This window comes from Lissotriton vulgaris, chromosome 1_1 (genome assembly GCF_964263255.1).
Source record: "Lissotriton vulgaris chromosome 1_1, aLisVul1.2, whole genome shotgun sequence".
NCBI classification, from domain to species: Eukaryota; Metazoa; Chordata; class Amphibia; order Caudata; family Salamandridae; genus Lissotriton; species Lissotriton vulgaris.
This window is the reverse complement of record NC_141685.1, coordinates 183,825,798-183,852,249: the sequence shown is the minus strand read 5'-3', so window position 1 is coordinate 183,852,249 and position 26,452 is coordinate 183,825,798. Positions and strand designations below refer to the sequence as shown.

Here is a 26,452-nt window from a genome sequence, read left to right as displayed (position 1 = left end):
GGCCTTCTGGTCATGCAAACATGCCGCACACATGCCTTCTGGTCTGGTCATGCAAACATGCGTGGCTTCTGGGCGCGCCAGCTGGGTGTGGCGGCTTGACTGGTTTTAAGCTCACTCCTGCACTCAGAGGCTCAGCGTAGGATCTGCTGTGAATGGGGGGCGTGGGGGGAGGCGGGCCCTTCTCTCTTGGGGGAGGGGGAACAGCACCCCCCCCCCCCCCCCCCCCCCCGCTCTCTGATTGGCCGTTTCAGGGTCCGCAGCAGTCCGGGCCCCACCCCCCTCCTCCACTCCGGCCTCCCCCGCCCTGGCGTCCGGGCCTCCGCACTCTAGCGCCTCGAGGCTGCCACCGACCCAGCGCCCAGTGAGGGGCACAGACGGAGGATCCCCCCAGCAGAGGGGGCACTGACCGTCCGGTACTGGTGAGTGAGCCCCCCAGAACTCCACCACGCCCAGGCCTCTGTATCTAGCGCCGCGAAGGAGCTTCAATTAGCTGAACTGCGGCTGAGGGCGCAGAGAGAGGAGCCCCAGGAGGGGGGCACTGACCGACCAGCACTGGTGAGTGACCCCCCCCCCCTCCTCCACTCCGACCCCCGCCGCTGTGTGTCCAGAGGAGGTCTGAGAGCCCTGGTGGGTGAGCAGCCCCGGCCTCGAGGCGCTAGCTCCTCTGATGGAGTCATTGGGGGACCGAGGACTGCAGATGGGGCCTTGGGGGGGGGCTGAGGACAACGGGAGGGGCCTTGGGGTTCCAAGGACAGTGGGAGGGGTCTTGGGGGGCCCTGGTCTCCAGATCGAACTCCTCTGCCCCAGCTCCTCATGGACCATGAGGCTGTGACTTTGCCGCGGACTGCCTTTCTCCCCCGGACTTCCTGGCTATGGCAGCCTCTTCCTGGACTTTCGGACTCTGACCTTCGCACTTCCCGCCGTTTTCCTTTCTTTTCATGACTCGCTTCTTCTGCTACCTCTCTCCTCCGCCATTTTAGCGACCTCTGACCTCTCCCCTCTCTGTCCTAGAGACCTTTCTATTGTCTCTCCTGTTGCCTCTGACACACTCCGCGCTGTCTTACTCGTTACTAGCTGCTTCACTCTCTAGTTTGTCTCACTTTCCTGCCCTTCTCTGTCCCTCCCCTGGTGCTGTGACTGCATCCCCCCTCCGACTGCATCCCCCCTCCAACTGCATCCCCCATCCAACCACACGTAATGGATCTCTGCTTTTCTGTATATAGAGATAACTCTAATCACTGGTATATGCTGTTGACCTTTGTAGTCTCTACCATTCCTATGTGACTCTTAGAGTATATCCATGTGTATCCCTTCCCTGTGTATATAGAGATAACTCTAATCACTAGTATATGCAGTAGACCGTTGTACTCTCTACCATTCCTATGTGACTCTTAGAGAATATTCATTCGTATCCCTTCCCTATGTATATAGAGATAACTCTACTAACTAGTATATGCTGTCGACCTTTGTACTCTCTACCATTCCTATGTGACTCTTAGAGTATATCCATTTGTATCCCTTCCCTGTGTATATAGAGATACCTCTAATCACTAGTATATGCTGTCGACCTTTGTACTCTCTGCCATTCCTATGTGACTCTTAGAGTATATCCATTCCTATCCCTTCCCTATGTATATAGAGATAACTCTAATCACTAGTATATGCAGTAGACCTTTGTACTCTCTACCATTCCTATGTGACTCTTAGAGTATATCCATTCGTATCCCTTCCCTATGTATATAGAGATATCTCTAATCACTAGTATGTGCAGCGGACCTTTGTAGTCTCTACCATTCCTATGTGACTCTTAGAGTATATCCATAGTATATGCTGTCGACCTTTGTACTCTCTGCCATTCCTATGTGACTCTTAGAGTATATCCATTCTTATTCCTTCCCTGTGTATATAGAGATAACTCTAATCACTGGTATATGCTGTTGACCTTTGTACTCTCTACCATTCCTATGTGACTCTTAGAGTATATCCATTCATATCCCTTCCTTATGTATATAGAGATAACTCTAATCACTAGTATGTGCAGTAGACCTTTGTAGTCTCTACCATTCCTATGTGACTCTTAGAGTATATCCATTCGTATTCCTTCCCTGTGTATATAGAGATAACTCTAATCACTAGTATATGCAGTAGACCTTTGTACTCTCTACCATTCCTATGTGACTCTTAGAGTATATCCATTCGTATTCCTTCCTTATGTATATAGAGATAACTCTAATCACTAGTATATGCAGTAGACCTTTGTACTCTCTACCATTCCTATGTGACTCTTAGAGTATATCCATGTGTATCCCTTCCTTATGTATATAGAGATAACTCTAATCACTAGTATATGCAGTAGACCTTTGTACTCTCTACCATTCCTATGTGACTCTTAGAGTATATCCATGTGTATCCCTTCCTTATGTATATAGAGATAACTCTAATCACTAGTATATGCAGTAGACCTTTGTACTCTCTACCATTCCTATGTGACTCTTAGAGTATATCCATTCGTATTCCTTCCTTATGTATATAGAGATAACTCTAATCACTAGTATGTGCAGCGGACCTTTGTAGTCTCTACCATTCCTAAGTGACTCTGAGTATATCCATGTGTATCCCTTCCTTATGTATATAGAGATAACTCTAATCACTAGTATATGCAGTAGTCCGCTGTGCTCTCTACCATTCCTATGTGACTCTTAGAGTATATCCATTTGTATCCCTTCCCTATGTATATAGAGATAACTCTAATCACTAGTATATGCAGTAGACCTTTGTACTCTACCATTCCTATGTGACTCTTAGAGAATATTCATTCGTATCCCTTCCCTATGTATATAGAGATAACTCTACTAACTAGTATATGCTGTCGACCTTTGTACTCTCTACCATTCCTATGTGACTCTTAGAGTATATCCATGTGTATCCCTTCCCTATGTATATAGAGATATCTCTAATCACTAGTATGTGCAGCGGACCTTTGTAGTCTCTACCATTCCTATGTGACTCTTAGAGTATATCCATGTGTATCCCTTCCCTATGTATATAGAGATATCTCTAATCACTAGTATGTGCAGCGGACCTTTGTAGTCTCTACCATTCCTATGTGACTCTTAGAGTATATCCATTCGTATCCCTTCCCTATGTATATAGAGATACCTCTAATCACTAGTATATGCTGTCGACCTTTGTACTCTCTGCCATTCCTATGTGACTCTTAGAGTATATCCATCCGTATCCCTTCCCTATGTATATAGAGATAACTCTAACCACTAGTATATGCAGTAGACCTTTGTACTCTCTACCATTCCTATGTGACTCTTAGAGTATATCCATTCTTATTCCTTCCCTGTGTATATAGAGATCACTCTAATCACTGGTATATGCTGTTGACCTTTGTACCCTCTACCATTCCTATGTGACTCTTAGACTATATCCATTCATATCCCTTCCTTATGTATATAGAGATAACTCTAATCACTAGTATGTGCAGTAGACCTTTGTAGTCTCTACCATTCCTATGTGACTCTTAGAGTATATCCATTCGTATTCCTTCCCTGTGTATATAGAGATAACTCTAATCACTAGTATATGCAGTAGACCTTTGTACTCTCTACCATTCCTATGTGACTCTTAGAGTATATCCATTCGTATTCCTTCCTTATGTATATAGAGATAACTCTAATCACTAGTATATGCAGTAGACCTTTGTACTCTCTACCATTCCTATGTGACTCTTAGAGTATATCCATAGTATATGCTGTCGACCTTTGTACTCTCTACCATTCCTATGTGACTCTTAGAGTATATCCATTCGTATTCCTTCCTTATGTATATAGAGATAACTCTAATCACTAGTATATGCAGTAGACCTTTGTACTCTCTACCATTCCTATGTGACTCTTAGAGTATATCCATAGTATATGCTGTCGACCTTTGTACTCTCTACCATTCCTATGTGACTCTTAGAGTATATCCATGTGTATCCCTTCCTTATGTATATAGAGATAACTCTAATCACTAGTATGTGCAGCGGACCTTTGTAGTCTCTACCATTCCTAAGTGACTCTCAGAGTATATCCATGTGTATCCCTTCCTTATGTATATAGAGATAACTCTAATCACTAGTATATGCAGTAGTCCGCTGTGCTCTCTACCATTCCTATGTGACTCTTAGAGTATATCCATTCGTATCCCTTCCTTATGTATATAGAGATAACTCTAATCACTACTATATGCAGTAGACCTTTGTAGTCTCTACCATTCCTATGTGACTCTTAGAGTATATCCATTTGTATTCCTTCCCTGTGTATATAGAGATAACTCTAATCACTAGTATATGCAGTAGACCTTTGTACTCTCTACCATTCCTATGTGACTCTTAGAGTATACCCATTCGTATTCCTTCCCTATGTATATAGAGATAACTCTAATCACTAGTATGTGCAGCGGACCTTTGTAGTCTCTACCATTCCTAAGTGACTCTTAGAGTATATCCATGTGTATCCCTTCCCTGTGTATATAGAGATAACTCTAATCACTAGTATATGCAGTAGACCTTTGTACTCTCTACCATTCCTATGTGACTCTTAGAGTATATCCATTTGTATCCCTTCCCTATGTATATAGAGATAACTCTAATCACTAGTATATGCAGTAGACCTTTGTACTCTCTACCATTCCTATGTGACTCTTAGAGTATATCCATTCGTATCCCTTCCCTATGTATATAGAGATAACTCTAATCACTAGTATATGCAGTAGACCATTGTACTCTCTACCATTCCTATGGTGGAGGGAATGTCCTCCTTAGAGAATACGTCACTCAAGAAAACAATTAGGGACTTTGTGTTGATGTTCACAAATTTGTAAGTAATCCAGTTTGAATAATAATCAATGAGCACCAATAGGTACCAATCCTGAGGTCCCTCTGTATGTGTAGGACCAGTGATGTCAAAATCTAGTTTGGCCCAAGGAGACTTAGGGATCTAAACTGGAATGAGAGGGGTGCGCCTGGTTGTTCCGGATTTATCACTCATTCCACATGCATAACAGTCTTTCACTTTTTCTTCCATTAACTGACCCATTCCAGGGAACCAATATTCAGACCTTAATCTTGCCTTGCAGAGACTCCTCCTCAAATGCCCTTCATGTGTAAAATCTGTTATTTGGAATCTCAGTCCATCCGGAGGAACTATTTTCCCTGACTTGAGAAGAAACTTCCCCTCAATGGATAGGTCTTCTCTTAAGTTCCAAAATGGTTGTATTTCCCCTGGAAGTTCTTTACATTTGATAGGCCAACCATTGATGACATATGATTTCACTTTGCTGCTGATCTCATCATTCTCCATGTGAAAGTCCCACTGGTCTTTTGTTACAGCTGGAAGCCTTACCTCCAGAACCCCTCCGTTACCTGTGGATTCAACATTTTCCTTTTCCACTGGTGCCCTTGATAGAAAATCCGCTACTTTATTCTGTTGGCCAGTGTAAGAACTGGGACCACCAGCTCTCCGGGGGGTAGCATGGCTCGAGCAGGAAGGCAGGCAGGGGCTTGCGTGTAAAGCAGCTACTTAACACACACATCCAATGTGACATGCAGTGGGCGCAATAATGGAGACCACACCATTGGTTGTATTTGTAAATCAAGATCTTTTATATAGATTTTAGATTAGAGCAAATCATGCAGTAGCAAATCATTAGCATTGCATTAAAGTACCACATTAAAACCTCTCATGAACGCTTTCCAAATTGCACTACCTGGAAAGTGATAAAACATTTCATCAAGTACTTTCAGTACAACAGAAAACTTCAAAGAACACAGCCTGTCACCGTATGCTACTCAGCAGGCCAAAAAGGTAATTTCATAGATCCTAGATTATCCTGTAGGAAATAACCACAAGCATTTCTTCTTGTGAATACTGAGGGTCTTGCGACCCAGAATCAGATCATCAGAATACCATTAGAATGAATCAATAAGTATCACAGTTTGATCCCCTCAGGAACTGTAGAAGCCCACCCCTGCAAGAAATTCAGTACAGGGAAAAGGACATCCCCTTATAGCAGGCATTAAGACATTTAAGTAAGCATAAACCAAACGGGTGGCGTAGACTGCCACTAAACATCAACCACCAATTGAGCGTCAGAGCTTAATCCCGTCAGGATTCCTTGAAGCCCGCCCCTGCAAGGGAATTCAAGACACAGTGCAATTCCCCATTTCAATTAACAGGCTTGTAAATATGGTATGAACAGAAGCCCTACAGGCCGGAAACTGGCAATATAGCAATTCAACATAGGGGTAAGTGTCTGTCCCCCAAGCCTCCAAACTCTCGAGGCACATTAGGTGGGGGCCAACGGGGCCCAATCTTAGTTCACCCCGGGGGAGGGGCGACCTCGGGCCTCAAACGGCCTACCGCCCTCCTCCCCGGGGGTTACCTGGTGTATTTCGGCCTTTCCGGCCCTTGCGGTGGCGTCGGCAGTGGGGGGCTCTCGTTCACTCGGGGAGCCCTCCGATCTCTGGCAGGCCTCGCTTGGACCGCGGTGGCAACGGGGCAGTGGTGGTTCTTGGGGCGCCCACAGGGGGGTCGGGCGCGGTGTGCGGTGAAGCGGAGGGGGGCTCTCGTGGTCCTCCACCCCCTCTGCGGTAAAACTGAACTTCCCCGGGTGCCTGGTCTTCGGGCAGAGGCTCGTTCCCGGCAGCCAATAGCTGGGCGGGGGGCGCGGCCGATGACGTAGCGGCGCTCCCCCGTCAATTGACACCAGCCCAGGCAGGCTTCAGGCCTAATGTGGCCTGGCAGTTTCGATGCGGCGGCCCTCTCCTGGATACAGCGCGAAGGCAGGCGGCCACAGGACAGGCCGGCAGCGCCTCAGAGGTGTCGCGTGGACCTCAAGGGAACCAGGTACAGCGCTTGGCGCCGAGGCAGAGGAGCGCTTGAAGAGGCAATCCAGCGCTTGGGGGTGACGCTTCACTGCGCTGGTTAGTCAGTCAGCAAATAATGCCGGCAGGATGATTTCTTGAGGAGAAAAGCGCCTCAGGATCACAGCGCTTGAACCCCGGGGGCACAGATAGCTCAGGGCAGGCAGTCTTAAATACAGCGCTGGACAGGGGGAGCAGGATATAGCGCTTTCCACACAGTTTAGCAAGGACAGCAGAGCAGTTCAGTCAGGGGGAGACAGGCAGGGCAAGGTGGGCCCAGTTGAAGGCAGGGGATGCGCAGGGCAGCACAGTCCAATACCTGGTCGATCCCCCAGCAGTCTCTGGTCAGAGAAAGGTAGACTTCTTGGCGCTTGGATGGTTCTGCGCCCTTGGATGCTGGTTACTTGAAGTTGCTGAGAGGGGGGGGGGGGGGTTTGAGTTGAAGGCTGGATGAGTTTTTCCTCAGTCACTGCAGATGGACCCTGGGGTTCCCTACCACTGGGCCAGATCAGGGGGCTAGCTTAGGACACCTCACCCAGCTTAAGAGGCAGCACCTAAATCCTGTCACTCCGAGTAGCATAGGTTCCTAACTAGGCCCTCCTGCCTAAAACTGCTGCTTGGGTTCCCCAGGTCAGTGATGCCCCAACTGACTAGAAAAAGTTCCCTCCCTTGCTTATATATGCCCAGGTCAGGTGACCACTCTCTAAGGCGGGAAAACCTAACTCCGCCTTTCTTCTGGAAGGTTCCAGGATCTTCCCCACTCTACCTATGGACAGGGGCTGGATGGCTGGTATTGCAACATTGTATGGGGATCCAGCCTGCTCCTGGCAGCTAGGGTGCTACACTAAAAGACCACGCTGCGGTAGCAGGGGCCAGTGGCAGCCATGTTTGAAGGAGAGAGCACCTGCACCCTTACACAGATTAGCTATGAAAAGGTGCCCGAAGACCTATGGGCCAACAAAAAGAAGGTGGGAAAAATGAGGCAAGGGCAAAAAATCACAGGGAAAGACCACCCTAGGGCTGACAGGTCTAACATGCGTCCCCCCCAGCTGAAAGTGGGGAGAGCTACCCAACCTCTAGGGAGTTCTCGTCACTAAGGCGGAAAAACCGGGAGAGACCGTCAGCATTGGCGTGGTCAGCTCCGGGCCGATGTTCCACCCTAAAGTCCATCCCCTGTAGGGAAATGGACCACCTTAGCAACTTAGGGTTTTTGCCTCTCATCTGCATGAGCCAGCGAAGGGGACGGTGGTTGGTTTGAACTAGGAAGTGAGAGCCAAAAAGGTATGGCCTCAACTTCTTCAAAGCCCAGACCACCGCGAAGGCTTCTCGCTCGATGGTACTCCATCGCTGTTCCAGAGGGAGGAGTCTTCTGGAGATGAAGGCCACAGGTTGGTCTTGGCCATCATCGTTGAGTTGCGACAGCACGGCGCCTACGCCATGCTCTGAGGCATCTGTCTGCACAATGAATTCTTTTTGGAAGTCCGGAGTGGCCAGCACCGTTGCGGTGCACATCGCGCGCTTCAGTGTTTCAAATGCCTCCTGGCAAGCAGCCGTCCAGATGACCTTGCGTGGCTGCTTCTTGGACGTCAACTCGGTCAAGGGGGCCACGATGGTGCCATAACCCTTGACGAACCTGCGGTAGTAGCCAGTGAGGCCGAGGAAAGCTCGGACCTCAGTCTGAGTTTTGGGGGGCTCCCAGGCCATTATGGTCTCAATTTTGGCCTGGAGGGATTGTGCCTTACCTCCGCCCACCAAGTGCCCCAGGTACACGAAAGATCCCTGTCCAATCTGGCACTTGCTAGCCTTGATGGTGAGGCCAGCGCGTTGCAACGCCTGCAGCACCTCCTGGAGATGCTGCAGATGGTCCTCCCAGGTGCTACTGAAGACAGCTATGTCATCCAGGTACGCCGCTGAGAAGGACTCCAGGCCAGATAGCACCTGGTTCACCAACCGCTGGAAGGTGGCCGGAGCATTCTTGAGCCCGAAGGGCATCACTCGAAATTGGAAGTGACCCTCGGGGGTGGAGAACGCTGTCTTCTCCTTCGCTCCATCGGCCATGGCAATCTGCCGGTACCCTGATGTCAAGTCGATGGTGCTGGGGTACTTGGCTGCTCCCAGCCGGTCAATCAGCTCATCTGCCCGTGGTATCGGGTGAGCATCTGTCTTGGTGACAGAGTTCAACCCCCGATAGTCCACACAGAACCGAAGTTCTGGTGTGGTGACTGGGGGAGCCGCTTTCGGCACCAGCACAACCGGACTAGCCCATGGGCTGCTGGAGGGTTCGATCACTCCCAGCTCCAGCATCTTGGTCACCTGACCCTGGATGCTGTTCTTTACTTTATCGGACAGCCGGTAAGTCTTGGTTTTTACTGGCGGACTGTCCCCTGTGTCCACATCTTGGGTACACAGATGAGTAATTCCAGGCGTGAGGTAGAACAACAAGGCGTGCTGCGCCAAGACCTGGCGGCAGTCCCTCTGTTGTTCTGGATTCAATGATGGGGAGAGGACAACTCCCTCCACTGAACCATCCTTCTCCTGAGCTGCTAGAAGGTCAGGAAGAGGCTCACTTTCCTCCTCCTCGCTCCCATCCATCACCATGAGGAGAGCAAGCTCCGATAGCTCATGGTGAGGCTTCAGGCGGTTGATGTGGAGCACCCGATGGGGCTGAAGGGGGGTCTTCAAGTCAACTAGGTAGGTGGTCTGGCCTCGACGCTCCACAATCTCGTACGGACCAGTCCACCGGTCCTGGAGGGCACTAAGCTCCCCAGGCTCCATGACCCACACCTTCTGTCCAGCGTCTAACTCTACCGTCCGAGCGTTGCGGTCATACCACTCCTTCATGATGGCTTGGCTAGCCTCTAAGTTGTCTGAGTTTTCTTTCCACAGCTTGGCCATCTGGCTGCGGAACGCCAGCATGTAGCTGACAACATCATGGGGAAGATTCTTCGAAGTCTTCCCCCGCCCCTCTTTGACCAGACTGAGGGGTCCCCTAATGGGATGGCCACAGAGCAATTCGAAGGGGCTGAACCCGACTCCCTTTTGTGGTACCTCGCGGTATGAAAACAACAGGCAAGGGAGGAGGATGTCCCATTTCCGCCTCAGGTCTTCTGGCAGACTCCGGATCATCCCCTTCAAGGTCTTGTTGAAGCTCTCTACGAGCCCGTTAGTCTGGGGGTGGTAAGGAGTGGAGAACCGATAGGTCACTCCGCACTCCTTCCACATGGCCTGCATGTAGGCCGACATGAAATTTGTGCCTCTGTTCGACACCACGACCTTGGGGAATCCCACTCGGGTGAATATCCCCATCAGGGCCCGCGCCACCACAGGTTCAGTAACGGTCCGCAGAGGGATGGCCTCCGGGTACCGAGTGGCGTGGTCCACTAACACCAGGATGAACCGATGTCCCGCAGAGGTCGGAGGGTCCAACGGCCCAACGATGTCTATACCGACCCGCTCGAAAGGGGTCCCGACCACTGGGAGCGGTTCCAACGGGGCCTTTACTTTGGTCCCCGTCTTGCCACTGGCCTGGCAAGTCTTGCAGGTCTTGCAGTAGGTGTCAGAGGCAACCCTCATCCTAGGCCAATAAAAATGTGGGACGAGCCTTGCAAAGGTCTTGTCCTGGCCCAGGTGTCCAGCTAAGGGTATCTCATGCGCCAGTTCCATTAAAAAGGCCCGGTAGCACTGGGGGACCACTAAGGCCCTCAATGATCCATGCACCGGAACCCATGGCTCACTGTACAGGAGGCCTTCCTCCCAATACACGTGGTAACTGCCGGTCTCTTGGTTGACCGCTTGGGCTGCGGCCTGTCACCGCATGCCTTCAAGCGTGGGGCACTCTTTCTGCCCCCGACAGAATTCCTCCCGGGTAGGCCCTCCTTCCACATGCCACTCGGCAAGGGTCGGCAGGTCCCCCACGGGAACAACATCCACCTCCACGGACTCCGGGGTTACCTCCGCGGGCTCCCCATCTATCACACGGGGTGTGTCCTCCACAACACTCTCCTGGACCGGCATTGTGTTGGTCCGTGGTTTCAGGCTCCAACCCGGGTTGAGCTTCTTGCCGGGCAGCCATGGGCCGCGTGACTACGCAAGTCCACCCTGGTAATCCCAGCATCTCAGTGTGGGCCTTAAACTCTACTTCCTTCCAGGCGGTATGTTCGAGGTCATTACCGAGCAGACAGTCCACAGGCAAGGCAGGGCTGATCGCAACTCTCAAGGGGCCTGACACTCCTCCCCACTCAAAGGGAACTTGAGCCACCGGATAGTAGCTCAGACTGCCGTCAGCCAACACGGCCGGATGGTACACATCAGGAACAACCTGCTCAGGGGACACCAGCCGCCTCACTACAGTGGTCATGCTTGCTCCGGTGTCCCTCAGAGCGTCCACCTCCTCCCCATTGACGTTCACCCTCTGCTGGTACTTAGCAGTATTCGATGGTAAGGGCGTCACTGGGACCATCTCTCTATCCCCAAGTGAAACCAGGGTCAGGCATGTCCACTCCCCTTCCCTATCTAGGGGCAGCTCCAACCCAAGCGCTACGCTAGCCACCCCGGGACTCTTGCCACCAGTTATGGCTGGGGGTCGTTTGCGACACTGGGCATCTCCCTTGTAGTGTCCGACCTCTCCGCATTCATAGCACCGGACCACTTTTGGCTGCTGACTCTTGTCAGGGTAAGTGGGTTTTGGGGAACGGTTCTGAGGTGGGGTACCTACTCCTTTCCCAAACGGTCTAGTTTGTGGGCCTCGTGAGAACTCCGATCTTTTATCTCCACCCTCTTTCTTCTGGGGGGCGCCCTGTCCGCCTTTCGGGCCATCTCCCCCGGGGCGCTTGTGTGACACCCGGGTGCTAACCCAAGTATCCGCCTCCTTCGCAAGCTCACGGGGATCAGTAAGCTTGCGGTCCACCAGATGTTGGCGTAACTCCGGAAAACACTTATCCAAGAGGTGCTCTCTCAAAAAAAGGTTATACAGACCCTCAAATTCACGCACCTCGCTGCCACGCACCCAACCATCCAGAGCCTTACGGGCATACTCAAAAAAATCCACCCAATTCTGCGTGGACAGCTTATGGCTGCTACGAAACCTCTGGCGATACCTTTCAGGATTGAGGCCAAAATGTTTGATAAGCGCCTCCTTCATGGGGGTATACCTAAACTGATCTGCCTTTTCCAGATACAGGAGGGTGTCCCTGACGTCAGGAGGTATATACCGGTACAAACCACCTCCCCAATGTTTCTCGGGCACCCCATGGGCAGTCAAGGCCGCTTCATACTCCTCCAACCACCTGGCAATGTCATCCCCCTTGGTGTAGCTTGCTATCACCTCCTTGGGTAACCAGAATCTGGGCTCCTGCTGAGCCTCTGGTACTCTGCCACCATTAGGACTCCCTGGCGCACTCAACTGTAATGCTCTCAGCTCCATTTCTTTGAGCTGAAGCTCGTGCGCCAGCTTCCTTTCCTCCATAGCAAACTGTTTATCCTCCCTTTCTCTCTCCCTCTAGTGCTCTAACTTGGCAAGCTCCCACCTCAATCGCCTCTCCTCCTTCCTGTCCTCGTACTCCTGCGACGATGCACTCCCCCTAGATACACTACTCCCCACCCCGGAACGTCTTCCTGGCAGCACATTGTCTGACATGTCAATGTTGAGTAGGCCTGGGTCTTCCTGAGTGTCCGCCTCCCCTTGTGTGACCTGTTCCCCATCCTCTTCCTCCTCTGGGTGGGCCCTTACCCATGCCCTTGAGGCGCTACGGAGCTCTTCTTTGACAGCTCTCGTCCCCACAGGCAACCCCATCCCCTGACAAAACTCCCTTAACTGCACTACTGTGTACTTATCAAGGTCAGCCAGCTGGAACTCCAATTTGTCAGGTGGGGACCCAGACAACCTGAAAGAAAAATTCTAGGACGTAGGCAACAATGCTGGGTCAACACCGGTTCCTACACACTTTGCAGACTTAGACAGTGGTGGACAATTAGGGTTTGCTTGCAGCACCACAGGTGTCCAATTAATTGCAGCGCACTCTGTCCCACTGGAGGGTGTTGGGTAGCTACAAGTCCTGGATCCCACCGCTCGCCACCAATGTAAGAACTGGGACCACCAGCTCTCCGGGGGTAGCATGGCTCGAGCAGGAAGGCAGCCAGGGGCTTGCGTGTAAAGCAGCTACTTAACACACTCATCCAATGTGACATGCAGTGGGCGCAATAATGGAGACCACACCATTGGTTGTATTTGTAAATCAAGATATTTTATGTAGATTTTAGATTAGAGCAAATCATGCAGTAGCAAATCATTAGCATTGCATTAAAGTACCACATTAAAACCTCTCATGAACGCTTTCCAAATTGCACTACCTGGAAAGTGATAAAACATTTCATCAAGTACTTTCAGTACAACAGAAAACTTCAAAGAACACAGCCTGTCACCGTATGCTACTCAGCAGGCCAAAAAGGTAATTTCATAGATCCTAGATTATCCTTTAGGAAATAACCACAAGCATTTCTTCTTGTGAATACTGAGGGTATTGCGACCCAGAATCAGATCATCAGAATACCATTAGAATGAATCAATAAGTATCACAGTTTGATCCCCTCAGGAACTGTAGAAACCCACCCCTGCAAGAAATTCAGTACAGGGAAAAGGTCATCCCCTTATAGCAGGCATGAAGACATTTAAGTAAGCATAAACCAAACGGGTGGCGTAGACTGCCACTAAACATCAACCACCAATTGAGCGTCAGAGCTTAATCCCGTCAGGATTCCTTGAAGCCCGCCCCTGCAAGGGAATTCAAGACACAGTGCAAATCCCCATTTCAATTAACAGGCTTGTAAATATGGTATGAACAGAAGCCCTACAGGCCGGAAACTGGCAATATAGCAATTCAACATAGGGGTAAGTGTCTGTCCCCCAAGCCTCCAAACTCTCGAGGCACATTAGGTGGGGGCCAACGGGGCCCAGTCTTAGTTCACCCCGGGGGATGGGCGACCTCGGGCCTCAACCGGCGTACCTCCCTCCTCCCCGGGGGTTACCTGGTGTATTTCGGCCTTTCCGGCCCTTGCGGTGGCGTCAGCAGTGGGGGGCTCTCGTTCACTCGGGGAGCCCTCCGGTCTCTGGCAGGCCTCGCTCGGACCGCGGTGGCAACGGGCAGTGGTGGTTCTTGGGGCGCCCACAGGGGGGTCGGGCGCGGTGTGCGGTGAAGCGGAGGGGGGCTCTCGTGGTCCTCCACCCCCTCCGCGGTAAAACGGAACTTCCCCGGGTGCCGGGTCTCGCGGGCAGAGGCTCGTTCCCGGCAGCCAATGGCTGCGCGGCTTGGGCGGGGGGCGCGGCCGATGACGTGGCGGCGCTCCCCCGTCACGTGACACCGGCCCAGGCAGGCTTCGGGCCTAATGCGGCCTGGCAGTTTCGATGCGGCGGCCCTCTCCTGGCATCGGGGGCCGCCGAGGGGGGTCAATCACGGCGCTGGACACAACGCGAAGGCAGACGGCCACAGGACAGGCCGGCAGCGCCTCAGAGGTGTCGCGTGGGCGGCGCTGATGCCGCGATGACAAGGGGGACTCCTCAGGCGCCTCAGGGGAACCAGGTACAGCGCTTGGTGCCGAGGCAGAGGAGCGCTTGAAGGGGCAATCCAGCGCTTGGGGGTGACGCTTCACTGCGCTGGTTAGTCAGTCAGAAAATAATGCCGGCAGGATGATTTCTTGAGGAGAAAAGCGCCTCAGGATCACAGCGCTTGAACCCCGGGGGCACAGATAGCTCAGGGCAGGCAGTCTTAAATACAGCGCTGGACAGGGGGAGCAGGATATAGCGCATTCCACACAGTTTAGCAAGGACAGCAGAGCAGTTCAGTCAGGGGGAGACAGGCAGGGCAAGGTGGGCCCAGTTGAAGGCAGCGGATGCGCAGGGCAGCACAGTCCAATACCTGGTCGATCCCCCAGCAGTCTCCTGTCAGAGAAAGGTAGACTTCTTTGCGCTTGGATGGTTCTGCGTCCTTGGATGCTGGTTACTTGAAGTTGCTGAGGGGGTGGGGGGGGGGGGGGGGGGTTTGAGTTGAAGGCTGGATGAGTTTTTCCTCAGTTACTGCAGATGGACCCTGGGGTTCCCTACCACTGGGCCAGATCAGGGGGCTAGCTTAGGACACCTCACTCAGCTTAAGAGGCAGCACCTAAATCCTGTCACTCCCAGTAGCATAGGTTCCTAACTAGGCCCTCCCGCCTAAAACTCCTGCGCGGGTTCCCCAGGTCAGTGATGCCCCAACTGACTAGAAATCGTTCCCTCCCTTGCTTATATATGCCCAGGTCAGGTGACCACTCTCTAAGGCGGGAAAACCTAACTCCGCCTTTCTTCTGGAAGGTTCCAGGAGCTTCCCCACTCTACCTATGGACAGGGGCTGGGTGTCTGGTATTGCAATATTGTATGGGGATCCAGCCTGCTCCTGGCAGCTAGGGTGCTACACTAAAAGACCACGCTGCAGTAGCAGGGGCCAGTGGCAGCCATGTTTGAAGTAGAGAGCACCTGCACCCTTACACAGATTAGCTATGAAAAGGTGCCCGAAGACCTATGGGCCAACAAAAAGAAGGTGGGAAAAATGAGGCAAGGGCAAAAAATCACAGGGAAAGACCACCCTAGGGCTGACGGGTCTAACAGCCAGGAACATACACAATTTTGAAATGGAATCCTTGTAGCCCTAATGCCCCTTTTGCAATGCGGGGGGTCATATTGTCCATATCCTTTTTAGTGAACAAGGAAAATAGGGGTTTGTGATCCGTATATACTTCAAATGGTAGGCCCCAGGCATAGAAACTGAAGTGTTTTATTGCCCAAAAAACAGCCAACACCTACTTTTTCTACTGTAGAATAATTTGATTCAGCCCCTGTTAGTGTTCTAGAGGCGAAAGCCACTACATTCACCTTCTTGTCAATCCTCTGTGATAGTGTTGCTCCAATGCCTTTACCACTTGCATCTGTGGAAATAATGGTGTCTTTATCCACATTGAAGTTCCCAATGAACGGGGCAGAAATTATGGATTCCTTTATGCTCTCTAAAGCTTCTTTTTGTTCTATGCCCCAAATGAACGCTGTATCTTTTTTTTTAGGAGATCTCTGAGAGATTGAGATAGCATTGCAAAATTTCTGATATACTTGGCCATATATTCAACTAAACCTAGGAAAGACAGAATTTCCTCTACACGTTGGGGTAGGTGCTCGTCTCACAGTTTCAACGAGATCTATCTTAGGTTTTATTCCCTCCTCAGAGATTGTGTGACCTAGATAGTCCACAGATGTAACACCTAGTTTACATTTGCTTTCTTTTGTAGTGAACCCTACCTCTCTGTCTTTTGAGGACCATACCAGCATTAGAATTGTGTTCTGTTTCACTTGAACCATAGATCAAAATATTGTCCTGAAAACACATAGTCTTGGGGCAATCTTTAAGTACATGTTGCATTGTATGTTGAAATGCTGCAGCTGCAGACGCCAACCCAAATGGCATCCTCAAGAATTTGTAGTTGCCAAATGGGGTGGTGAATGCTGTCATAGGTTGAGATTCAGGATGTAACTGGATTTGATAATAGGCCGAGGAAAGATCAAGAACACTAAAAAATGTTGGTCCTTGTATCTTACTCAGCATTTTATTGATCCTCGGTAAAGGATGTCTGTCAACTAAAATGTTAGCATTTAAGGCCCTTAACTCCACACATAGTCTAATACTCTGACCACTATCCTTGGTTGTGATGACTATGGGTGCCAACCAAGCAGAGCTCTCTATTTCTTGAATTACACCTTAGTTGACCAATTTTTCAATTTCCAATCTTAAAGGTTCTCTCATAAGTAAAGAAATAGAATGTGCTTTGCGAACTACTGGGACAGCACCTTCTTTTAGAGCAATTTTATGCTTGGTGGTCGAGAGCTGAGTTTAAGTTTGTTTGTTTGTTAATTGATTTGTAGAATGAGTGTAAGTTGCTTGTAAACTGGCCAATTGAAGAGCCACAGAGTGAAACGCCTCAAAATATTTTACTATATTACAAGAGATTGATGCAGATTTACAGACAACAATGCAAAGTCAAAGACCGGGTAAAAGAGGGCGCATCTTTTAGCGTTGAATTCCGAGGGTAGTGCACATATCCAGCAAAATGTGAGATGAGATTTTGTTGTAACCAAAGTTCTGTAGTGACAATTTTGTTACTAAGCAGAAAAATATCAAAGAAAAAATAATGAGCGCTCAGACAAAAATGTTCCAGAAGGGTGACGGAATTGGTTCTCACGGATTGTATTCTCGTTTTGATTCTGGTTTTGTTGCTGGTGGGAATTTGGATATGCACGACGTACGTGTGCAGAGTAATGATGTTCAGTATGTGCAAGGAGGAAATGTTGTTCCTCTGGGTCAGGGCCGGACTGGGAACCCAAACCAGGCCTGACTTTTTTGATGGCCCAGATCCATGCCTCTTTTGTTGCTGGGGGCGATATAGCAGCACCACAGCAAAACCAGCCCCTAGTACTGAACAATCGTCCCCCACTCTTCCAGCCTCCCGGGGAAATACCTGAGCATTGCCCAGCCCTGCTTAGGGTATAGGTTTTACTGACAGTGGCAATTTAAATACTTCAAACACTAATAATGTGCAGAATAAGAGATGCTCCTTGCAATGTTCGCAGGAACCTGGGAAACTGGAACATGAATCAGATGGCACAGAATGGGATGTCACAGTCAATGGTCCCAGCCCAACTGGCCTCTGTGCCGAGCATGTTGAATCAAAGGCAGATATATTAGAACATGCCTTCAGTCCCGATGGCCCCACAGCCCAGTGCAGAATAGAACGCCAAATTCTCAACAAATTTAAGATTTCAACAAAATCCTTTTTTGCTTAATAATGATTTTCCACAACTTGCATCTACGCTTGGAGTTTCTACTGGACAGAATCAGACACAATGAGGGTGCCTGAGACGGGAGAAGGGCTGTATGCTTGGTGCAGTCCTAGAGGTCACCCAGAGTGGCCCTTTTGTAGAAGAAGTAAATGGGAATCCGGCATCTCTTTTAATTTTAATCAATAAATGTGCCTCCCGTGCCACAGTCAGACTGACTGGAGCGCCCAACCCACCCCTCTTGGGAAAGGAGTGCAGGTTGTAGGCATTTCTAATAAGCAACTAATAAGCTGTCAGCAAATGTTCTCGTACAAATTGGGTCAATGATGAAAGGCCACAAACTGTGATTAAGATCCAGTTATTATGTTAGGGAATAACCTTTTAAAATGACTTGTGGCTGTTAGGGGAAGAGTCTCAATTAATTATTCATTTTGTAGGTGTGGTTTATTAAACTACATTTTGTTGTGCCATGTTTTCATGAACATTTATTGATTGCTGTCATTTTTACTACTTCATGAACCATGTCAATAATATGTTCTCTCTGTCTAAAAACTTATATAATGTATTATTTTGGGAGATTTGCTGGAATTGTTTTATTTTACACTTTTCCTAAAGTCAGACTACATGTCAGTCCTCTTACTGATTTTGTACTTAAGAACTTTTCCTTGATTTTTAATTAAGCAGAATCTGACAGTTTGCTATTTGATATTGTAGAAAAACGTTTTCTTTTTTCTTAGAACACATTTGTTGTGGTGGTCTGTCTATTGACTTTACAGCTAGAGTTATTTCTGAATCTGGCTTTTGATATACTTTATAGGTTACCTTTATTTGATTCTCCTGCAAATATTATGATAATTATTTCACTGACTGAGTAACCATGTTTATGCCTTCAGTAATTATTTGAAACCTTTAATATAGCTTTGAAGCTTGTTGTAGCTCCAAAGGCAAGGGCCTTTACCAAGGGAGCGGTCCTTTAATGGGCAGTATTGCCTGCTACGGCTGACTATAAGGTCTTTATACTGTTTGCCCCATGAGGGCAGAATGTGTTAATTAATAAAACAGCGGTGTCCCAGAGACCGAGGGGGTTGAAACACCCCCGGTACTCTGAAACCTTTGTTTCACAGCTGTTGCTGTGAATGTTCACAGTTAACAGCTGCATGCAGGACCATGGCTGTTAATTGTTGAACATTCACAGCATAGCTTTGAAAAGAGGCTGAAGTCAGGCTTGGTTCTCCCGGGGCTCGGCTAAACTGCTTTTCACAATTCAGGCGAGCCGGAGAGATGCAGGAAATGAGCAGAACCCCCACCCTCCTTCTGAGACGCCAGTGACACTACGAGCTACCGGAGGAGAAAGGGGGGAGGCTCCTGTGTGTCCTGCTGCAGGCTTTATCTTCAGCCTTCTCCTGCCCCATACATATATTTTGGAGAGGCAGGGGAAAGAGAGAGGCAGAGGCTGTGTATTAAGACATTGTAATGTTGAGAGCAGCGTGTCTATATCAGGTTCTAGAGGCTGCTGCTCCTTTGTCTTCAATGGAGGTCTCAACATTTCAATATTCTAAGCTTTGTCTTGCAAAGGATTTATTCCAAATTATAGTCTTTGGGTCGCCGTCCTGTAGGGCTCACAAGACTCTGACCCTCTGCATCATCTCTTTAGATAATTTATACATTCAAAGTGCCAACACATTGATGTCTTGTTGCTTCCCTTGCTCAGCATTCAAACTCTGCACCAGCATGAGCTTGAATTGCAGTTGCTCAGAGAAAATCTAAGAGTCTGGTTGAATTATTTATGAACGGTGGGCAGAATTATGTACAAGGACTTAAACATGCCTTTTGTGAACCAGATTGTTTTGATTTGCAAGTTTCATGGGCTGGAAATGGAAATATGGGGGTTATGAAGACGTGGACTGGGTTGTTGGGGTTGGTTCTCTGAGACTGTGGGTGCACTCCATATTCACAGAGACCTTTTCCAGCAAAGGATTGTGGTTCTTGAACCAAAAAAATTATTTATTCATAACCAGAGTTACTTGGCAATGGCCTCCAGAGAATAAGAGATTCTTTTATTTTGGAAGTTCAGGATGGGTATTTGGAAGATGGGATGAAGTGTGATTGTCGCCTGAAGCAAAACTATTTCTTTACTTCCTTTCAAGGTATTCTGGGATGACCAGGTGGTGCAGCTTGGCTGCCACCCTCGGAGGAACAAAATATAATATAACTTTCAGGTAAGGATTCTTATAACTCTAAGTTTCCTTTTCCCCTGTTTCTTCTTACTTTATTCCCTTTCTTGATCTCTGTTGTTTTTGTCTCTTCAACTTCAACATTTGACTCCCTCTGTGCACTATTCTTGTTGTTATCAAACTTCTGATAATCACCTGATGGAGCCACATTCCTCCTGGAACATGTTGGGTGTGTAGTGCAGGTCCAGTTCCTTTTTAAGTCCGTTTTGCCCACCAGTTCCTTAACTATTATCACATTTGTCTCCTCCTCTACACCACGTGATACCATCCTCCCTCTGTCTGTCTTTCGGCGTCTTTTCTCTCTGGATCTGACTTCCATCTCTTTGCGTCCTCCCATCCTGCTCTTTTCTGTCTTGTCAACTACAAGCAAAAGACACAGTACATGTGTGTGGACACACATGCACAGAGGACTTGCTTTAGGGTGGTGCGAGTGGTGGAGCTGCACCTGGTGCTGACCTTGGGGGCACTGTGTTTAAAAATAACTTATGGGTTCACAAGCATCTGCTGCACAGTTTTCTGTGCTTGAAAATGTGATGAGAGTGGAAGGTAGCCTTTTTTCTCTTTCCTCTGCTTCGTGTTTTTCTTTTCTTGACTCTTTTCGGTTTCCTCTAGTGTTGTGCTGTTCTTTTTCTCTTTTTCAGGTGTTGAAGTGCCCGGGTCCTGTCGAAGGAGCATGATGAGTTCTGGGCCACCAAGTAAGTCCGTATCATCCACACAATTTGAAACTGCATTCCACTGAGCTAACTTGACACAGCGTCAGTCTACAGTGGCATTTAAAGCACTGAGTGCAACAAGGCCAATACCTTCGTTCAATAAAATGTCCCTTCCAAGAACACTGGAAAAAGGAATAGATAAACAGTCTAGGTGGGCAGGGGAGTAAATACCATATGATCATTTATTAAAAGTATTACAAATATCTCATTGTGATGCCAGCCTTTGCCACAGAAATTGTAAATTGATAGTGTTGGCTGCTGCTGAAAATCTGTGTCACAATATATGTGCAACTTGTGTTTCTTTCTTAAATATTGGTTAAGTTTGCTCTCACATCCTTGAGTTCCAGTAATACCAAGCTCCCGATCTACACTGTTTCACCACTATCATAAATGCAACTCAACTGATTTCCTATCTTGTTTTTGTCAATACTTTCTTTGTGCAAAGTATAAGGTCAAATATTTTTTCTTTGTGTTCATTTACAATTTTTGACTCTATTTCTACAGGTGACTGAAGCATGAACAGAAAAAAGAAGGTTTACATTTAGAGAAACACAACAAAAAGGATTATTTCAAGGAAAGTTAAAACATTCTCAAACTCTAAAGAAGAAACACATTCTATGTGCCAGGAATGGTGAGGATGTTGTAGCGGAATAAACTGATAAATGTGAAAGTTGTCAAATTCCTAAAGTAAAAGGAGCATAAATGTTTACCAGTGTCAGTAACTGAGATTAAGGAGAACATTGGCCGCAATTGATCCCCACGCCGTGCACTTGAGAAAACTCAGTGCTGTAAATTCTGTTTGATGGTTTATGAGAAATGCTTTGGAGACCCAAACCCTCCCCAACAGATCAGCATCCGTAGACGTGTTGTGATGTGACAGGACCGTAAAAAAGACTAATATCCTCGGTTTACAATTGCAAGCTTTTGTCTCCGTCTCCTGGAGACAAGAGGAAGGAAAAGATTATTTAAAAGAAAATCATTGTAAATACACTTTCTCAGATGTCGTTACAGCAAAGTTGCTGGATTATCGTTTCCAATATAGGAAGATTTTCCCCGACCAACTCTGTCTCTTGGGTTAATCCGAGTGGTTTCAAAGTGTCCTGTAACTCCAAAGTGGATCATGTACCTGTCTTAGCCACTGAGCAAAAAAGCATATACTGACAGAAAGTATAAAAGGGGCCAGTGTTACGCTATTGATAATTCATAAACCACCCTGGCATGCCCTAATCAGCTGTCATTACTTGTATGTACAAACATACCTTACAGGCAAACACTAAACCCCAAAGGCCTTATCAGTGCTTTTAAAACTCCTAAATCAAATATGAAGAAACTAGAATCACTAAATGAGACTAATTAAACTTGAGAGAATTCACCCAGGCATAACTTGGAGAAAATGAATCCATGAGGAACATTTTAATAAATACAAGGGGCTCCTCAGTGAAAGTTTATAAGACAAGTTAAATCTGTGCCTTTAAAGGTAGGAAAATGATCTCCAGGTAAAAACTATCATTAGTTAAATTTATTTTATTTATTTATTTAAACTTTTACCGCGCACAGCTACCCACAGTGGGTTTCCCGGCGCTATACATATATTAAGAAGAGCATCTGAAATGTACTTTAGAAGTTAATGCTGAGTTGTAACATAAACAAGTACACAATCCGATTCAGTCGTAAGATGACTTGTATTCAGGAACAAACCCAACTTGGAGAAACAAATAACTCGAATAAGCACAATGAATGTGAGAACAGCTTTAGTTATCAATCCAACTTCACTAAACGTGAGAAAACTAGCTCTGGACGAAAACCCTATCAGTGTCCTGAATTTCAGAAAGACTTCAGTCTCAAAACCAACCATACGTTACATGAAATAACCCATACTGGGCATAAAACGTATCAGTGCCCTGAATGCCAGAAAAGCTTCAGTAGCGAATCCAATCTCACTTTACATGAAAGAACCCACACTGGACAAAAACCTTATCAGTGCTCTGAATGCTGTAAATGCTTCAATCGGAAATCAGGCCTTACTATACATGAAAGAACTCACACTGGACAAAAACCATATCAGTGCTCCACGTGCCAAAAAAGCTTCAGTTTTTGTAGCAGTCTGATTAAACATCAGGTAACTCACACTGGACAAAAACCTTATCAGTGCTCTGAATGCTGTAAAAGCTTCAGTAGTAAATCAGCTCTCTCTCAACATGAGAGAGCCCATACTGGACAAAAACCTTATCAGTGCTCTGAATGCTGTAAAAGCTTCAGTCAGAAAGGCAACCTTACTAAACATGAAAGGACCCACACTGGGCATAAGCCGTATCAGTGTTCTGAATGCCAAAAAGGTTTCTATCACAAATCCGGTTTAACTCAACATGAGAGAATCCATACTGGGCTCAAACCCTATCAGTGCTCTAAATGCCAGAAAGGTTTTTATCATAAATCCGGTTTAACTCTACATCAGAGAATCCATACTGGGTTCAAATCGTATCAGTGCTCTGAATGCCAGAAAAGCTTCAGTCATAAAATATCTCTCACTCTCCATGAGAGAACTCACACTGGGCAGAAACCGTATCAGTGCTCTGAATGCCAGAAAAGCTTCAGTCATAAAATATCTCTCACTCTCCATGAGAGAACTCACACTGGGCAGAAACCGTATCAGTGCTCTGAATGCCGGAAAGGATTTAGTCAGAGATGCAGTTTAATTGAACACAAGAGAACTCACACTGGACAAAAACCTTATCAGTGCTCTGAATGCTGGAAAAGCTTCAGTCGGAAATCCAGCCTTACTATACATGAGAGAACCCACACTGGACAAAAACCTTATCAGTGCTCTGAATGCTGTAAATGCTTCAATCGGAAATCCAGCCTTACTATACATGAGAGAATCCACACTGGACAAAAACCTTATCAGTGCTCTGAATGCTGTAAATGCTTCAATCGGAAATCCAGCCTTACTATACATGAAAGAACTCACACTGGACAAAAACCTTATCAGTGCTCTGAATGCTATAAAAGCTTCAGTAGTAAATCAGCTCTCTCTCAACATGAGAGAGCCCATACTGGACAAAAACCTTATCAGTGCTCTGAATGCTGGAAAAGCTTCAGTCAGAAAGGCCATCTAACTCAACATGAAAGGACCCACACTGGGCATAAGCCGTATGAGTGTTCTGAATGCCAAAAAGTTTTCTGTCAGAAATACGGTTTAACTCTACATCAGAGAATCCATACTGGGTTCAAACCGTATCAGTGCTCTGAATGCCAAAAAGGTTTTTATCATAAATCCGGTTTAACTCTACATCAGAGAATCCATACTGGGTTCAAACCGTATCAGTGCTCTGAATGCCAGAAAAGCTTCAGTCATAAAATATCTCTCACTCTCCATGAGAGAACTCACACTGGGCAGAAACCGTATCAGTGCTCTGAATGCCGGAAAGGATTTAGTCAGAGATGCAGTTTAATTGAACACAAGAGAACTCACACTTGACAAAAACCTTATCAGTGCTCTGAAAGCTGGAAAAGCTTCAATCGGAAATTCAGCCTTACTGTACATGAAAGAACTCACACTGGGCTCAAACCGTATCAGTGCTCTGAATGCCAAAAAAACTTCAGAGATAGATCTGGTTTAATTGATCATGAAAGAACCCACACTGGACAAAAACATTATCAGTGCCCTGAATGCTGGAAAAGCTTCAGTAAGAAAATATATCTCTCTACACATGAGAGAACTCACACTGGACAAAAACCTTATTAGTGCTCTGAATGCTGGAAAAGATTCAGTCAGAAATCCAACCTTACTAGACATGAAAGAACCCACACTGGGTATACACCATTTCAGTGCTCTGAATGCCAGGAAATCTTCCGACTGAAAAAGACTCTCACTAGACATGAAAGAACTCACACTGGGGAAAGACCTTATTAGCTCTCTGAATGCTAGAAAAGTTTCAGTCGGAAATTTGGTCTTCAATTTGGGAGAACTTACCTGAAAAAAAACCTTGTCTTTGTTCTAAATGCCAGGGAAGCGACAGCTGGAGATTCCGTTTCATTCAACATGAGAGAACCCACAATGAGAAAGAAAATGACCCGTGCTCTCAATGTGACAAAAACTTCAGTTGTAAATGTAACCTTTCCACATAGGAGAGACAATGTGGGAGAATAAAAGGTGCTCACTGTAAACCCTGAGGAGGAGCTTTCAGCATCACAAAACATTTACATGAAGCAGCCACAAAGACACCGCTCCATTGATTGTCCTACAAACTGTCTACTGAGAAAAGCGCACAGCGAGGGATGGAAATGCTTGAATTAACCTCATTCTTTTGTAACTATTTCATTCTTTTGTAACTATTTGTGGCCTCATTCCATTCAGTGTGTTTTGCTTCCTGAGTGTTTATAAGCTGTGGCTCTGACCCTCAAAGGCCATGCGATCCTGATCTTTGAGGCCACGCCCCCAAGGGTCTGGAATGCATGTAACCTCAAACTGTTTCCAGCCTTAATGAGCCTCACCAGGGCCCTGAAGCAGGAGTCCCTTTGTCGAAGGTCTCCATGGGACCAACATCTGTTCATGTTTGTACCACGTAGGGGTGATCATTGAGAAAAACCTAAGGTGATGGATGAACTGGTAGCTAATCTCGGCAACATCCCACCACATCATTCTCTAGTCTTTGTGTAACTACAGACAAGGCCAGCCATATGCAAACCATTCTTGGCTCCACCCTAAATAGTCCTAATGACTTCTGTTCCATTGGGACACAGCTTCATATTACAAAGATCCACATGAGTGGCCTCTTTCCATCTTCTTTTTGTTTCAAATGGATCCTGCTATCCCCTTAACCATGCCTCAGGCCTGCCACGTTCCATGCTTTCGCTCTTATCAACCTTGAACCATCTCCATAACTTGGAAGCTCCGAAGACTTCGCAGCTGTTGTAACTGCTTGAAGTTTCCCACATTTTGATGGCTGTGGATTCAGGTTCAACTTGATAACCCAACTCTATTCTGTGGGAATGTTGCACTTCAAGCCACTTCTGTGCAGCTCGTCATCATCTGAGACTGATTCAGGCAAAATCCTTGCATCAAATTCCAGTGTTATTCATCACCAGAGACTAAACTTATCTTTGCCCTCTCGAGCATAGCTACCGAAGTCAGCTACAATTTTGTAGGTAACTTCCTGATTGATTCAGTGGATCTGCTTTTTTTTAAATGTATTTAACTTTTTGTTTGGTTTGGACAGTTGTTTTTGCTAAGTAATAATCCATAAATCACAGCCCTCCTTTAGATTTTGCTTCTGAATAATTATTAAATATTATTTTTGATCTAAACTTGGTTTGAATCTTTAAGTTCCTTGTCTATTTTTAATAACCTATTGAAATTTGTGACTTCCACTGTTTTGCTCTACCTTCGAGCCCGCCGTAGGCCCTACTGCTCAAGCCACGTTACCAAAAGTGAGCTAGGAACACTTTAGTAGAAGACATATTTACCTTTGCTGACCAAAGTTTGGAAAAAGCAAAGCAGGCTGACTCCAGAAAGCACACTAAGGTTACTCTCCTAGGTGGCATCTGCACCACCTGTAGATGCAAAAATCAAAGATTATGAGGGAAGCTGTTGGTATCTGTGCCCCCAGAATTTGAGACTGCCACCCTCTCTCAAACAGTTGAAAGAGCTAATAATGCAACCGTCAGAGATTCATGTCTCAGCAACTAAGACTGCTTGCTCCTGCCATACAACACTCACACTGTTACCTGAATCACACTCCCT

General features: G+C 47.2%; 1 pseudogene across 1 annotated transcript; it reads left to right on the top strand.

Moving 5' to 3' along the window:
• The first annotated feature begins 296 nt into the window (after positions 1–296).
• LOC147738099 (uncharacterized) lies at positions 297–26,452 on the top strand (annotated as a pseudogene). Its single transcript, XR_015307457.1, has 4 exons — positions 297–419; positions 19,910–19,981; positions 20,638–20,691; positions 21,214–26,452. The product of XR_015307457.1 is annotated as an uncharacterized LOC147738099 (transcript).